General features: G+C 39.8%; 1 protein-coding gene across 4 annotated transcripts in view; it reads left to right on the top strand.

Moving 5' to 3' along the window:
* Positions 1-17151, top strand: part of PTER (phosphotriesterase related) — a 69265-nt gene that overhangs the window by 44936 nt on the left and 7178 nt on the right. The window lies entirely within an intron of this gene.

The raw sequence follows: 17151 nt of genomic DNA, 5'->3' as shown, positions 1-17151 counted from the left end.
AGAGCATGCCCGAGAGGAATGAGTACACATTGGATAGTATATACATTGTGCACATTATTTATAGTAAAGAGAACTTATTTAGTCATATTGGCTCAGATCCTACCATGGAGTGAAAAATTAAAGGAAACGGTTCAGGCCACAAAGTAGAGGCCTGACAAGCAAGTGACAGTTTTTTTAAAAAGGAAATATTTACTAATAACACACCCCTTTTTAAAATTTACTGATGTCCTCTGATATTTCTTCTGCTATCTCTGTGGCAGATGACAGGAAAAGAAAAACTAGAAGAAAGAAAAAAAAATAGATGCTTTGAAAGCATGTCATTATGGCCACATGTATATAACTTGTATGGTTGGGGCTGAATTTTATATCAAAGTCTACATTGGTTTGTAGGGAGCACTCACTGACACAGAAACACAAACACCGAACACATACCAGGTTACCATTGTGTGAGGATATCGGCAAGTAACCACATCATCAGTGTGTGTGTATCTATTTTCTTCCATATTCTATGCATGGGACAATGGAGAAACGGGGTACGGGCGTCATGTGGCTTAATTTCTAGTTCTGACAACAGCACTTATTTGCTTGGTCTTGAGAAAGTCACTGAAGCCTTCATGTCCTTCTCATCTGTCAAAGGGGGTTAAGAAAAACTACTTCTAACCCTTAATGCATTACGTGCATTCTTCCCCTGTTATTGTTTACCATGGATTTCTTTTCATCGCAGGACCTATTCAATAAGAAAAAAACAAAGTGCAGACAAATGTCTGACAGATTGAAATGTAGCAGAACTTCTTTTTTTTTTAATACGAAATTTATTGTCAAATCAGTCCCCATACAACACCCAGGGCTCATCCCAACAGGTGCCCTCCTCAGTGCCCATCACCCACCCTCCCCGCCCTCCCACCCCACGTCAACCCTCAGTTTATTCTCAGTTTCTGAGTCTCTTATGGTTTGGCTCTCTCCCTCTCTAACTTTTTCTTTTTGCCTTCCCCTCCCCCCATGGTAGAACTTCTTAATATACACGAGTAATGCCAAATAAAATGCAATTAAGTAATGCTGGTAATTGGTATTTGTGGAGTATCCCAAATCGTACTCTTTACAGACATTTGGGCAGATCAGCCCACGTCAGGGCCAAAGAAGGCATTGGTCAGATATTCTCTCCAGCACATTATACCCACCCACAGCTTCTACCAGTAATTTTTTTTTCTAAAGTAATTTCTCATGACTCTGACACCATTCCCATGAAATGTGACATTTTAACAAATAGGATTGCCATGTCTATGAGATTTATCTTTACTTTTCTCAATACCATCATTCCCTGAACTGTGGACCGCCTTACATGAAAAATGCAACCTCTTTTGTGCTAGGTGGCAGCTGGAAAGTTCATATGGTAAAAAGCTCTTCCTAGGGTATATAAACTGTGAAATGTATTTTAAAATAAAGTTTTAATTACATTTCGCAATTCAGAGCCAACTTCTGGTGTTAGTCTAATTTAAACAAGGGTTTTTCTCTCTTGCAGCCATCTGTTCCTTTTGCGTAAGCCTACCCTTAAGTCATAATATTGAAAGTGTGACGTCATTCCTTCTATGATGTCATTTAATATCTCTCCATGGTGTGGAACCAGGCAGGAGGAAGATGCTCGTTCAGATGTAGGTGATGGGGAATACAATGAATACATAACAATCTGAACTGTTTTTCTGTTGCTTTTCATTCCCAGTGGTTTTCTAACATTGAAAAGACTGTGCTGTAAAAGTAATGCCTTAAAACACAAAAAGATAAGTGATCTTTAAAATTCATACACGGAATAAACAAGTGTGTTCATGTGAATGCACCCTAATAATGGACGGTTTTGAGTTTGTGTGAAACCAAAGTTTCTGGGAAATATTTAATTGAAATAACAAATTATACTTGCTAACCACAGGCAATGTTTAGATCACACATTAAGAATCTGCCTTAGTCAGTAGGAGGCTTGCCTGGTCCCACAAATACAACTCGATAATACAGAAGCATAAATAACCCAGAAAATGACCAAAAGACTACCAGAACGAACTCTACCCTTAAAGGTAGAGAAGAGACCACATCAGAGAGGGTATGAAGGATGGAGGCATGGTGTGGAACAAAAGGGACTCGCTGTCCTGAGGGGATGGGGAGGCATCAGCGTGGAGAGGGGAGAGAAATAGACTATGACGATGTGGGGGAGGGCGGGAGAGCCTGTACAGGGAAGACAAAAATCTCTGCAACACTTGACTTTGAAGTCAAGAAGGGCCAACTTTTGTTAAGTTCTTACAACCAGAGGGATTTAAAGCCTGTAATTTTAAAAATCAGAGGACTCAGTTCTGGGACAACCAAAGGGAGATAGGAAGCTGACTCCTTGTCCTTAAAGAGACAGCACAACAAGCAGCCCACGGAGATAGAGCCTGGAAGCGGCAGTTTGAAAAATGCCTGGAGCAAATGGGAAGGGAGCGCTATTTACCCATCTCAGAGCACGTCAGAGGGGCAGGGATCACCAGGAAGACCCCTTCAGGAACAAAGGGGCTGTCAGGTTCCAATTCCCACCCCGACCCCCAGAATAAACACACAACCACCTGTGGGAACAAGCGTGACACTGCCATTGGCCACCTCACTCGCTTACACCAAGCCATGCCCACCTGTGCTTCAGTGGATCCGCTCTTCCCAGTCCTGCTTGCTTTAGTCCCAGTGCTGGGGTCCCCTCCCCTAGAAGAGCATTGCAAGCCTTGCCAACACCATGTCTCCTGACCGGCACACGTTGTGGGGCCTTGGTCCTGGCATCAGCGGCAGCAGGGGCAGCGGCCTGAAGGGAGGCCCTGCAGAAGCCCGAGCCACACTTTGTTAAAACCGTGTGCCCTGTCCATGCAGCCACGGTTCCCGGTGTGCACCTTGTTAAAACTGCATGCCTCACGCCAGCCAGGGGCCAAACACTGCCCACAAGAGGCAAAGAGAGCCTCTGCAGACAGCTGACCTGAGAGAGAGAGCAGCCAGGGCACAACAGCAGGGCACATGCAACACATATAGGAGACACCTCCTGAAACGCCGGGTTCCGGGCAACATGGGACACTATAAGCCCTTTCAAAAGGCCGTTACTTTCAAGGACAGGGGATATAGTTGACTTTCCCAAGATACAGAAACAGATACAGAGAGGGAAACAAAAGGAAGAGACGGAGGAATATGTTCCAAATGAAAAAGGCAGGACAACACTACAGCAAGAGATCTGAGCAAAACGGAGATAAATAATATACCTGATAGAGAATTTAAAGTAATGATCATAAAGATACTCGCTGGACTTGAGAAAAGAGTGGCGGACCTCAGCGAGATCCTTAACAAAGAGATAAAAGAGAATGAATCAGAGATGAAGAACACAATAAATAAAATTTAAAAATATATACTAGTTGGAATAAACAGCAGGCTACAGGAATCAGAGGAATGAATTAGTGACCTAGAAGATAGAGTAATGGAAAGTAATCAAGATGAACAGATAAGAGAAAAAAATTTTGCAAAATGAGAATAGATTTAGGAACCCAGTGACTCCATCAAGCGTTATAATATTTACATAATAGGGGTCCCAAAAGAAGGAGAGAGGAAAGGAGGCAGAACGTGTTTTTGAAGAAATAATAGCTGAAAACTTCCCCAACCTAGGGAAGGAAACAGATATCCTGGTCTAGGAGGCACAGAAAATGCCTCACAAAATCAACACGAGGAGGTCCACACTGAGACACATAGTAATTGAAATGGTAAAAAGTAGTGATAAAAAAAAATCTTAAAAGCAACAACAAAAAAGACAGTTATGTATAAGGGAAACCCCATAAGGCTATCGGCAGTTTTTTCAACAGAAACTTTGCAATCCAGAAAGGAGTGGCATGATATATTCAAAGTGCTGACAGGAGAAAAATCTGCAGCTAAGAATACTCTATCTAGCAAAGCTATTATTCAGAATAGAAGGAGAGATAAAGGGTTTCTCAGACAAACAAAAGGTAAGGAGTTTACGACCACTAATCCAGCCCTACAAGAAATGTTAAAGGGGACTCTTTGAGTAGAAAAGAAAGACCATAAGCAAAAGTAGGAAAAGTGAGAAACATAAAAGCAGTAAAAATAAGTACATCTGTAAAAATCAGTCAAGGGATTCACAAAATAAAAGGATGTAAAATATGATACTCTATCCCTAAAACATGAGATAGAGGGAAAGGAACAAAAAAATGGGTTAAAACTTAAGCAACCATCAACTTAATGTAGACTGCTATATGCTGAAGATGTTATAAACAAACCTAAGAGTAACCACAAATCAAAAACCAGTAATAGATACGCAAAGATAAAGATAAAGGAATCCAAATATATCACTAAGGAAAGCCAGCAAACCGTGAGAGAGAGCAAGAGAAGAAAGGATCAGAGAAAATCTACAGAAACAACCACAAAACAAGTAACAAAATGGCAATAAAAAATATATATCAATAATTACTTTGTATTTAATGAACTAAATGCTCTAATCAAAAGACATAGGGTGGCAGAAGGGATTAAATAAAACAGAAACAACAACAACAAAAAAACAAGACCCATCTATATGCTGCCTGCAAGAGACTCATTTTAGACCTAAAGAAATCTGCAGATTGAAAGTGAGGGAGGGGCGCCTGGGTGGCTCAGTCGGTTAAGCGGCCGACTTCGGCTCAGGTCATGATCTCACGGTCCGTGAGTTCGAGCCCCGCGTCGGGCTCTGTGCTGACAGCTCAGAGCCTGGAGCCTGTTTCAGATTCTGTGTCTCCCTCTCTCTGACCCTCCCCCGTTCATGCTCTGTCTCTCTCTGTCTCAAAAATAAATAAACGTTAAAAAAAAATTAAAAAAAAAAAAAAAAGAAAGAAAGTGAGGGAATGGAGAAACATCTTGCAAATGCATGTCAAAAGAAACTTGGAGTAGCGATACTTATATTGGACAAAATGGACTTTAAAACAAAGACTCCAACAAGAGACAAAGAAGAACACCGAATAATAGCAAAGAGGACAATCTTTGTCCTTCCCGACAAGAAGATATATCAAATGTAAGTACTCATGCACTACACATGGGAGCACCCAAATATATTTAGCCACTATTGACAAAAATAAAGGAAATAATCAATAGTAATACAATAATAGTAGGGGATGTTAACCCCCCACTTACATCAATGGACAGATCATCCAAACAGAAAATCAATAAGAAAACAGTGGTTTTGAATGACACACTGGACCAGATGGGCCGAATAGATATGGACATAGCATTCCATTCTAAAACAGCAGAATGCACATTCTTTTCAAGTGTACATGGAACATTCTCCAGAAGAGGTCACATATTGGGCCGCAAAACAAGTCTCAATAAATTAAAAAATACTGAAGTTATACCATGCATCTTTTCAGACTGCAATGCTATGAAGCTAGATCAACCACAAGAAAATACCTGGAAAGCGCACAAATACATGCATGTTAAATTCCATGCTACTAAACAATGGATGGGTCAACCAAGAAATCAAAGGAATCAAAAATCACATGGAAACAAAAGGAAAAGGAAAATGAAGACATAATGGGCCAAAATGTTTGAAATGCAGAAAAAGCTGTTCTAAGTGGGACATTTATAGCACTACTGCCTACCCCCAAAAGCAAGAAAAATCTCAAATACACAACCTAACCTTAAAGCTAAAGGATCTAGAAAAAGAACAAACAAAACCTGAAACCAGCAGAAGAAAGGATAATACAGATAAGAGCAGAGATGAATGGGATAGAAACTAAAAAAAAACAAAACAAAACCATAGAACAGATCAATGAAACCAGGAGCTGGTTCTTTGAAAAGGTCAACAAAATTGATTAACCTCTAGCCAGACTCATGAGAGAGAGAGAGAGAGAAAGAGAGAGAGAGAGAGAACTCAAATAAGCAAAATCAGAAATGACAGAAGAGAAATAACAACCAACACCACAGAATATAAATGATTATAAGAGAATGTTATGAAAAATCATATGCCAAACTTTGGATAACCTGTAAGAAATGGGTAAATTCCTAGAAACATATAACCTACCAAAACTCAAGCAGGAACAAACAGAAAACTTCAACCAATTACCAGCAATGAAACTGAATCATGAATCAAAAAACTCCCAACAAACAAAAGTTCAGGATTGGATGGCCTCACAGGTGAATTCAACCAAACATTCAAAGTTAGAACCTATTCTTCTCAAACTATTCCAAAAAAATAGAAGAGGAAGGAACACTCCCAAATTCTACTCTATGAGGCCTACATTAACCGTAAGGCAAATAAAGATACCACAAAAAAAGAGAACCACAGGTCAGTATCTCTGATGACATAGATGCAAAAATACTCAGAAAAATATTAGAAAACCAAGTCCAGCAATATATTTTAAAAAATCATTCACCATGATCAGCGTGGGATTTATTCTCGGGAGGCAAGGGTAGTTCAATATTTCCAAATGAATCAGTTTGATATATCACATCAAGAAGAAAAAGGTTAATAACCATATGATCATTTCAACAGATGCAGAAAAAAACATTTGACAAAGCACAACCTCCATTTATGATAAAAAACACTCAACAAAGTAGGGTGAGAGAGAACATACCTCAACATAGTAAAGGTCTTGTACGAAAACCCCACATCATACTAACATCATACTCACTGGGGAAAAACTGAGAGTTTTTCCCTTAAGGTAAGAAAAAAGACAAAAATGTCCACTCTCCCCACTTCTATTCTGCGTAGTACTAGAAGTCCTAGCCACAGCAATCAGACAACAACAAAAAAATAAAAGGCATCCAAATAAGTAAGGAAGAAGTAAAACTATCATTATTTGCAAATGACAAAATACTATTTCTAGAAACCCCTAAAGACTCCACCATAAGGCTGGTAAAACTACTGATAAATTAATTCAATAAGGCTGCAGGATACAAAATAATACACAGAAATCCATAGCATTTCCATACACTAAAAATGAAGCAGCAGAAAGACAAACTAAGAAAACAATTCCATTTATAGTTGTACCAAAAATAATAAAAAACCTAGGAATAAACTCAACCAAACAGGTGAAAGACCTATACTCTGAAAATTATAAAACTGATAGAAGAAGGTGGAGACAACACAAATGGAAGATTCCATGCTCACGGACTAGAAGAACAAATACTGTTAAAGTGTTCATACTACCTAAAGCAATCTACAGATTTAGTGCAATCCCTATAAAAATAACAACAGCGTTTTACACAGAATTAGAAAAAACAATTCTAAAATTTGTATGAAACCAAAAAAAACCCTAAATAGCCAAAGCAATCTTGAAAAAGAAAAACAAAACTGGAGCTATCATAATTCCAGACTTCAAGTTATATTACGAAGCTGTAGTAATCAAAACAGCATGGTACTGGAACAAAAATACACACATAGATCAATGGAATAGAACAGAAAGCCAGAAATAAACTTAAAATTTTATGGTCAATTAACCTTTGACAAAGGATAAAAGAGTACACCATGGGGAAAAAAAACAAATGATGCTGGGAAAACTGGAGAGCTACATGAAAAAGAATGAAACTGGGTCATTACAGCACACATAAAAATCTCAAAGTGGGTCAAGGACTTAAATGTGAGATGTGAAACCCATAAAAATCCCAGAAGAGAGCACAAGCATCAGTGATTTCTCTGACACCGGTCATAGCAACATCTTTCTAGATATGTCTCCTGAGGCAAGGGAAACAAAAGCAAAAATAAAGCATTGAGACTACATAAAAATAAAAAGCTCCTACACAGCAAAGGTAACAACCAGCAAAACTAAAAGACAACCTACTGTATGGGAAAAGATATTTGCAAATGAAATATCCAGTAAAAAAGAGTTCACATGCAAAATATATAAAGAACCTATACAACTTAACACACACACAAAACACTGCAATTAAAAAATGGGCAGAAATATCTGAAAAGATATTTCTCCAAAGAAGTCATCCAGATGGCTAACAGGCGCATGAAAAGATGCTCAACATCACTCATCATCAGGGAAATGCAAATCAAAACCACAATGAGGTATTACCTCACAACTGTCAGAACGGCTAAAATACAGAAAGTCAGAAACAAGTGTTGGCGAGGATTGGAGAAAAAGGAACTCTCGTGCATTGTTGGTGGCAATGCAAACTGGTCCGGCCATTGTGAAAGACAGTATGGAGGTTCCTCAAAAAATTAAAAATAGAACCACCCTACTGGGCATCTACCCGAAGAATATGAAAACACTAATTCAAAGGGATAGCTGCATCCCTATGTTGATTGCAACATTATGTATGGACAATAGCCAAGCTACGGAAGCCACCCAAGTGTCCAATGGATAAAGAAGAAGTGGTGTGTGTGTATATATATATAAATTTCCATTGATGAAATCTTTCCCATTTGCAACAACATGGATGGATCTAGAGAGTAAAATGCCAAGTGAAATAAGCCAGTCAGAAAAAGACAAATACCATATGATTTCACTCATATGTGGGATTTAAGACACAAGACAAACAAACATTGGGGAAAAAAAGAATAGCAAACAAACCAAAAAACCCGACTCTTAACTAGGTAACGAACATGGCTGCCAGGGTCAGGGGTTGAAACAGGTGAAGGGGGCTAAGAGTATACTTACCATGATGAGCACTAAGTAGCATATGGAACTGTTGAAACACTATATTGCACATAGTATATTGTATATATAACACTGTATGGTAACTACACTGGAACTAAAAAAAAAAAACCAACTTATTCTATTTAGTTTCTATTTTGGCATTAAAAATAAATGAAAATTATCAATTAAGAATTTCTCAGATTTATTAGGTGCAAGTGTCATTAGCAATATATGAACATATATGAATAGTGTCTTAGAATTATATTAATATTGAACTTATTAGATTATAGTAATTTATATATTAATTTCTTCAACACATTACATTCTATTTAAACATACATAAGTTATTATATTGATAGTTCTCAGTGAGCTTAGTAATTCTCTTAAGGAGTTGTTGAAAAACTCTTATAAAATAATAAAGAATCCCACATAACATTATCTGTACAAATATCCACTGGTTTTTAAATTGAGGAATTCAGTGGTGACAGAGATTAAAAGGTTATTTTAGGAATTACTTTGGTGATAACTAATTTTTATAATAATCAGTCACTAAAATTCAACATTGTTTTTTAAAACTTTTAAAACATTTTTTATTTATTTTTGAGAGAGAGAGAGAGAGAGACAGTTCAAGTGGGAAGGGGCAGAGAGAGACAGGGAGACACAGAATCGGAAGCAGGCTCCAGGCTCCGAGCTGTCAGCACAGAGCCTGACGCGGGGCTTGAACTCAAGAACCATGAGATCACGACCTGAGCCGAAGTCGGACGCTCAACTGACTGAGCCACCTAGGCACCCCAACATTGTTTTTAATAAATAAGTTGTGTATACACACCCACTTATTATTGTATTTCTGTGCCAATTCTAAAAAATTACTTGGTCAAGTTCATTAGTTTTAGCATTGAATGTATTCTGTGTTTCTCTTGGCATCAGGCCGTGAGCTGGTCTGATCTCAAATTAGCACTGCCCTCATGGTACTAAGTCTCTAGGCCCAGGAATTCACAGATGGGACTGGCTGATGGATTACAACACGGTCAACAATGCAGTGTAATGGAAAGTGAACTGCAATTGGAGTAGGAATACTTGACCACTCAAAAGATCCAAGCTTTAGTTTCCTCTTCTATATAATAATGATAATATGTGGTAAAATGATTTCACCAGCTGATTGTGAGTTTCAGAACCTGCTCCTCCCATGCTCTTGGTGTCATTTAACGACACCAATATCTAATCGACTGCCCAAGACAGGCCCTCGATTCTCCTTCTCCATCGCTGTCACTATGGGGACAGTGACTCATGGCTTCCTCTTCCTGCTGTGTGCCCTATTCTGGTCGAACACAGCATTATTCACCCAGGTGTTAAATTCCTCCCTTCCCTGCACCCCCACATGATGAAACCTGTCTACTTTATGAAGATCTCCGAATACAACCCCTCCTATGCATTCCTTCCTTGTTGACTTAATTCAGGCCGTCATCTGCCCTCTGAACTACTGTAATCATCTTCAAACAGGAATCATTCCCTTCGCCTCGGCCACGTGGCCACCAATTTTGATCTTTCCAGTGCAAACTGGATTACATTCCACCCACCCTGAGTCACAGCTCTCTAACGACCCCTTCGCCTTCAGTACAAAATCCAGATCTTGGTCATCTGGCCTCTACCCATTCTTTCACCTCATCTCCCATGGACTCCGGTACACACACCAAATTTGGACCAAGGCCACCCCGACTGTGACCCTGAGAGCCCCGTGCTGATCATTCTTACATGCTTCTCACACAAGCTAGTCCCTTTGCTGTGAATGCTCCATTCTCCCTTATCTACTCGGCAGAGTCTGTTTGCAAACACAGTAAGTTCAACAGAGGTTTTCTTCTTAAGAAAGCTTTTCCCGAAGGAGCCAGGAGGGTTTGTTATCTCCTTCTCTGTGCCAGCCCCGTTCCTAGCAGTACTTTTATTATGACTTGCTAGGTCTGGAAAACAATCGTTTGCATGTCTCTTTTTTCCTAATAGACACTGAACTTCTTGAAGGATGGGACAGTGTGCTGTCTTTGTTTAGCCAACTAATATCTCATCCTGTAAGTTGATGATCAGTAGTTTCTTGGGGTGCCTGGGTGGCGCAGTCAGTTAAGCGCCTGAGTTGACCTTGGCTCAGGTCATGATCTCAAGGTCTGTTGAGTCCGAGCCCCATGTGGGGCTCTGCCCTGGCAGCGCAGAGCCTGCTTGGGATTCTGTCTGTCCTTCTCTCCCATCTCCCCCACGTGGGCTCTCTCTCTCAAAATAAATAAATAAACTTAAAATTTTTTAAGTAATAATTTCTTTTTTTTTTAATATTTATTTTTGAGAGAGACAGAGAGCGAGCGAGAGAGTGTGTGTACATGTGTGTGTGTGTGTGTGTGTGTGTGTGTGTGTGAGAGAGAGAGAGAGGGGGGGAAGGACAGAGAAAGAGGGAGACAGTATCTGAAGCTGGTTCCAGGCTCTGAGTCATCAGCACAAAGCCTGATGCAGGGCTTGAACCCACGAACCATGAGATCATGACCTGAGCCAAAGTCGGACACTTAACCGACTGAGCCACCCAGATGCCCCAAAAGTAATAATTTCTTATTGGTGGATGGATGGGTGGTTGCCTCTTCCCTCATGGACTTTATTATTTTTTTAAGTTTATTTATTTACTTTTGAGAGCGAGAGAAAGAGCGAGAGAAAGAGAGCGAGAGCACATGTGTGAGCAGGGGAGGAGCAGAGACAGGAGGAGAGCGAGGGAATCCCAAGCAGGCTCCGTGCTGTCAGTGCAGAGGCCTATGTGGGGCTTAAACTAAGGAACCATGAGCTCATGACCTGAGCTGAAATCAAGAGCTGGATTCTTAACCAACTGCACCACCCAAGCCCTCCCCTCATGCACTTTGGCTCTGATAATTACAGCTTTATCATCAGGAACAGCAAGATTCTTTTTCTTTTTTCTTCTCTTGCCTCTCAACAGGTGTACTTCATTATCATCCATCCGGCAACACCTGAACCCCACCAACCTTTATCTGAATCATCTTCTATTCAATCGACTCCACCCAAATGAGTTATTCTTTTCATTTTTCTTTCACAACACTTTGTATTCATTTGTGCTAAAAAAAAAAAAAACCTTTCAACACATTTAATTGTAATTGTTAGTCTAAATACCTATCTCCTTCCCTTCGGCTTTACATTAGTTAAGACAGCAGCTTAAATATCTCCCTCATGTCTGTATTCCCAGCGGAGGCTAGCACAAGGTAGGTGATAGTACAAGATAGTAGATGCTTGCTGAATTAATTCATGAAGGTGTGCTTGAACGTATGAAATGAAAGAAGGCATTTGAGAGTTCTCTGAAACTGGAAAGCCCAAGACAAATGTTAGATGCTGTTGTCATCTTGATCACACCCATGGATCATATTCTTTGCTGCTTGGTTCTTTCGACCCTTGTCTAAACTATCACTGCACACAGACTTCCTTGCTCCCACTCAGAATGCATTTTGACATTAAACTAAACCCCTCAGCACTCGGATAAGATCTAGAGTATAAAGAAGTTTGACAAACAGAATCAACTGTCATGAGATTTAGTACCAGCCTGAAAACACTAGTGAATGATAACCATATTCTGAAAATGAAGATAGCCAAATCGCTTCAGGTACCACTTTGTGGCTGATGGCAATATGTCTGTCATAAATTTATGCCTGTTCCTGATATAGAAAGAATTTGTTTATTAGTTAGGGAGCATAAACATAAAACATGCAACAGGAGAAAGAGTATATATAATATGAATGACAGGAACAAATACTTGATACAAAAATTTCAGCTTCTTCCTGGGAAATCCCAGGATATTTTACAACGACATTGTAACCACTTCATCCACCTTGAACAAGGAACTTTCTCCAGTGTGAAATGCGGGAGCCCTTCTGTATCTCAAAATCACCCCACTGACTGCTTAGGGCAAGAGGTGAAAAATAATTACCTTAAAGGCTGGGGAAGACTGGAATAAGAAAGAATATCATTTTCATGGATCTAGAATATGGAATGAGCAGAATTAGAGTTGACACCTTGTATGAGAAGCCCTACGAGATCCCTGACGACCGGGAGGACCAGGACCTCTTTAATCCTCATCTGAAAGACGTCAAGCAGAGTACGTTTTCCCAAGGTACCATTCTGACATTTGGGGTCAATCCTTTCTCCAAGTGAAAAAAAAAAAAAGTCACTTGCATAAATGTGACTTCAGTAGCACCTTGACAGTCCCTGGAAGTCATCCAACGGAATGTCAGTTGAATGTGGCTAAGTCACCTTGTTAGACATTCATGGTGCAGGGTTACTAGTTTGTGATGGGGTGCACTTCGCCATAGCTGAGTCTCAGCGCCGGCGAGTGGATGGATGTGGGTGCTTCTCCCAACACAGAAGGGGCTACATGGCCTAAGAACATGGATTTGGAGACAAACACAGTCTAGGTTTATTCTCAGTCCCTCAGTCTGGAAGTTGAGTTCCTTAACTTTTCTGAGTCTCAAGTTTCCCTGTCTATGAAATGGGGATGATCAGACCTTCTTCATACAGTTTTTATAAGGATTAAATGAGATAGGGCTGTTTTAAATACCTGATGATTATTATGTGTTGACTGTCTTGCTTTACCTACTATCCCCCATTAATAGCTTATACCAAATTCTGGGATTTTTTTCAGGACTTTCCTTGAACATTATGCATGATCACTGACACTATTTTCTCCCCGTAGATTTTGTGCAACAGTAAGGAGAATTAAGGTGAATTCATTTCTTAGTCACCTTCACCCTAATGTTCAGTTATCCAGAGGGTGTTATATTACCAAATGTCTGTAAAAATAATAATATGTAATACATAATACGTGATATATAATGTATGATTTCATCTATCTATCTCCTGACATTTTCATGAGAGCACATTTTTCAGCTTCGTTTTTAACTGCATTTTCCTAATGTCCAAAATATCAGCTTTTGTTCCTCTTCTGAAGAAATCTTCTCTCCATGTGACTATGAAATTTTTAAGAGTATTTCATAGGAGGACCATTTGCCTCTTAATCATACTCCTTTCTATGTGCTGTCCTACAGAATAATTCCCACGGATTTACTTCTGAAACTTACATGTGTAGATGAATCTTACTAAACCTGTTAGCCTTCCTCTGGAAAGATATCTTCACCTATAGCGACGTTCTTCAGATAACATTTATAACGTAGGTAGCACCTATATGTAATTGACATCTGGAGAAACGGATTCCTACCTTCTCCATTCCTCTCTTAGATGAGGCGGTTACAAGACCACATCAAAGAGATCAATCATGGCCTCATGGGCCACTGCAAGGCCTTGGCTTTGTCTCTGAGGGACATGGGAAGCCACTGGTGAGTTGTGAGCACTTGAGAGACCTGGTCTGACTTAGTTGTGGTGATAGCACTTTGGTTGCTACATATGAATAGAAAGTACTAGACCAAAGGCAGAAAAGCAAAGAGAGCAGCTGCGAAAGAGATGGTGGTGATTTGGACCAGGAGGGTAGAGGGAGAGTTGGTGACACGTCCAGATTCCGAGCACATTTTGAAAGTTGAGCCAAAAAGCTGTCCCGGCAGGCTAGATGTGTAGCGTGAGATGAAGCCTGTCAAGGACGATAGCAAGGTTCTTGGCCTGAGCAAACGAATGGATGGAGTTGCTGTGAGAAGAGAGAGGGAAGGGTGTTGGGACAGCTGGTTTATGGTGGTCGAGGAGGGGTTTAGTCTGCTATCTATTAGACATCTCAGTGAGGATGGCAAACGAGCAATTAGACATGCAGTTCTGGACTTCAGGAGTCCAGCCTGGGATAGGAGACTCTTAATATGTGCCCCTTAATATTTGTAAGAGGCTCAGGGCAATGTCAGGCTCCTGGTAAGAAAGTAAGCAATGGTCATAATTAATATAGTTCCTTCTCCTTCTTTGACCGTGTCAGTGAAATTGTCTAATAGAACTGTAATGGTCAAATACTGCCTACTGTATATATCTACCCTTTGAGCTAGCAAACAAAGAACTCTTCAAAGTAATCCTTTCTTACTTTTCAGGTTTATCATGGCCCAGCCCCCACACTACCCTTTGACGGAAATTCTCCATTTTTTTCGTTTCTTTTTTTTTTAAGTTTATTTATTTATTTTTGAGAGGCAGAGAGAGTGTGTGAGAGTAGGGGAGGGGCAGAGAGAGAGGGAGACAGAGAATCCCAAGCAGGTTCTGTGCTGTTAGCACAAGCCCAACATGGGGCCCCATATCACAAACCATGAGCTCATGACCTGAGCCGGAAATTGAGAGTCACATGCTTAACCGACTGAGCCACCCAGGTGCCCCATATTCCCCATTTTTCAAGTGCGTTTTGTGGGAGGGAATTAAATTTCAAAATAAAGATTTAAAAAACCTTTTGTGTGCTACAGTCAGTGTAATTCTGGAAAACGTCCTTTGAGCACAAAATGTTTAGCAGTAGAAGTCATATAGATTGAGGGTGAAGATAGGTGATTCTAGCACTGAAATGAATTTATATTTCAACACATCACCTTGAATAAGTCTCTAATCTCTCACATCCCAGTTTCCTCATCTGTAAAATTGAGACCAGTGGGATTACGGAGAATATGAAATGGGGTAACAAATATAAAGTGCTTTAGCACAATGCCAGACACATGGTAAGTTCTTATAATTTTTAGCTATTATGATGATGGAACTAAGTTGAAACTAAGTTGGAACTAAGATGAAAAAGTTTCCTACGGCTTTTCATTTACTACAGGCTTCTCATTGAATATCTATCTTGGTGTGTCATTCAAAGTCTAGAAAACTTAGTCTAAAGACATTAGGCCACAGAAAGAATAAAGACATTAGAAGCAGAAAAGAGTCTGATCCAACATGTTATTGGCCCCTACATCCCTGGTTTGTCCCCCCACCGCCGCCCACCTACCCAGTAATTAACACACTGAAGGAACTGACTCGAAAGAAACACACTAAACTTATCTTTTCCTTCTTATGTTATTTTAATTGTGCATATTTTGTTTTTAAGCATGGTTCTTTGGGGGAAAACAGAATGTGTCTACTATAGAAAAACACATATTCTTTTTAGGCAAGTAATTTTGGAAGCAAAAGATGGTCCCCGGGGTAAGAAGATGGAAAAGGAATAGTATTAGAAGACAGCACAGAACTAATGCACGTTTTATAGTATAAAAGAAAGATATTTTAGCCTCCTTGCCTAAAACAACATCGTGAACTCTAAGTTATGCTGAATTGTTGAATAGAATAAAAAGGAAGCAGCTACAATATGACTGCTCAGAGTGAAAGTCAATAGTCAGCTCCTAGGGAGCATCCCGAGACAGCAGAAAACTCTTGCACTCATGACACACAGAGGCTTAATTGGTCCTCCCATGGTTTGGAAGAAAGGCCTTGAAAATACTTGTGACCTCTTAGAAGCAGATTTATAGACATATGATAGTGCTTTAATCCTTGCATCCTGGAATAGCCAAGGTAATAGAATATCAGTGGATAAAAGCCTAGTAAGACAATGATCATCTGATAAATCCCACTCTGCACCAGGCCAGTTTGGGATCTCAATCACTTCCATAATCTACATCCTTACCACCCTTCACACAATGTCTAATGGGGTGCACTTTTCCCCTCACATTTTTTCTATATTGTCTCCTGAAGAACAAATCCTTCCTCCCTTCCCTACCTCCCTTCCTTCCCTCCCTTCCCTCCTCCCTCCCTTCCTCCCTCCCTCCCTTCCTTCCTTCCTTCCTTCCTTCCTTCCTTCCTTCCTTCCTCCCTCCCTCCCTCCCTCCCTCCCTTCCTTCCTTCCTTATTTTTCCATGTGTTTGAATCTCTACCATGGTATTTTGGGGGTTGACCTAATGCATCCCTTTTTACTTATTATAATCTAAATTTCTCGAGATAATCTACTCTTGCTCTGGACTCTGCTCTCCTGTCTGTAGCCTGTGTTTATCTCCCATACCTCTCCTTTCCCATTCATTTACACAGTCTTACATCACAAGATAGTGTTATTCTTACTATGATCGCTAAAGAAATGAGAAGACATCCATAAAGATTATCACAAAATAATAAATTCTATTTAAAAATAGGTACACCAGAACACAAATAAATATCTGTAGGAATTTTGCCCCCCTTTTTAAAAAGAAGCAATGACATCCACAAAGGCCTTGGAATTAACTTTGGAACCACCTTATTATCTTCATAAGAAAATCTCCTTACCTTAGCTTCATGTTTTACGCAGATTAGTATTACTCACCTAGTTCACCAGACTGATGCCAAGTTCCGTTTGATAGTTTCCACAGCTCACAGCTGTTCCGCTGCTATGAAGGATTTCCAAAAGAATACGGAACATATCCTGAAGACAGTTCTGAAGGAGAATTGCAAGATTGTTTTTGAGTAATGGCAACATAATTAACATGTCTATAGTTCCCAAGCACTTTAGAAGGGAAACTCCCTTTTAGATACGGTAAATTCCCTTATTTCTGGTAACAAGTTGAACTTACTATTTTACAGTCACATCATAAGAGCGGACTCAAACTTC

This window comes from Puma concolor, chromosome B4, assembly GCF_028749965.1.
Source record: "Puma concolor isolate L17-30 chromosome B4, mPumCon1.1.hap2, whole genome shotgun sequence".
Taxonomy (NCBI): Eukaryota; Metazoa; Chordata; class Mammalia; order Carnivora; family Felidae; genus Puma; species Puma concolor.
Note: the sequence above shows the minus strand (reverse complement) of the source record. Positions and strands in the feature narration are given on the sequence as shown.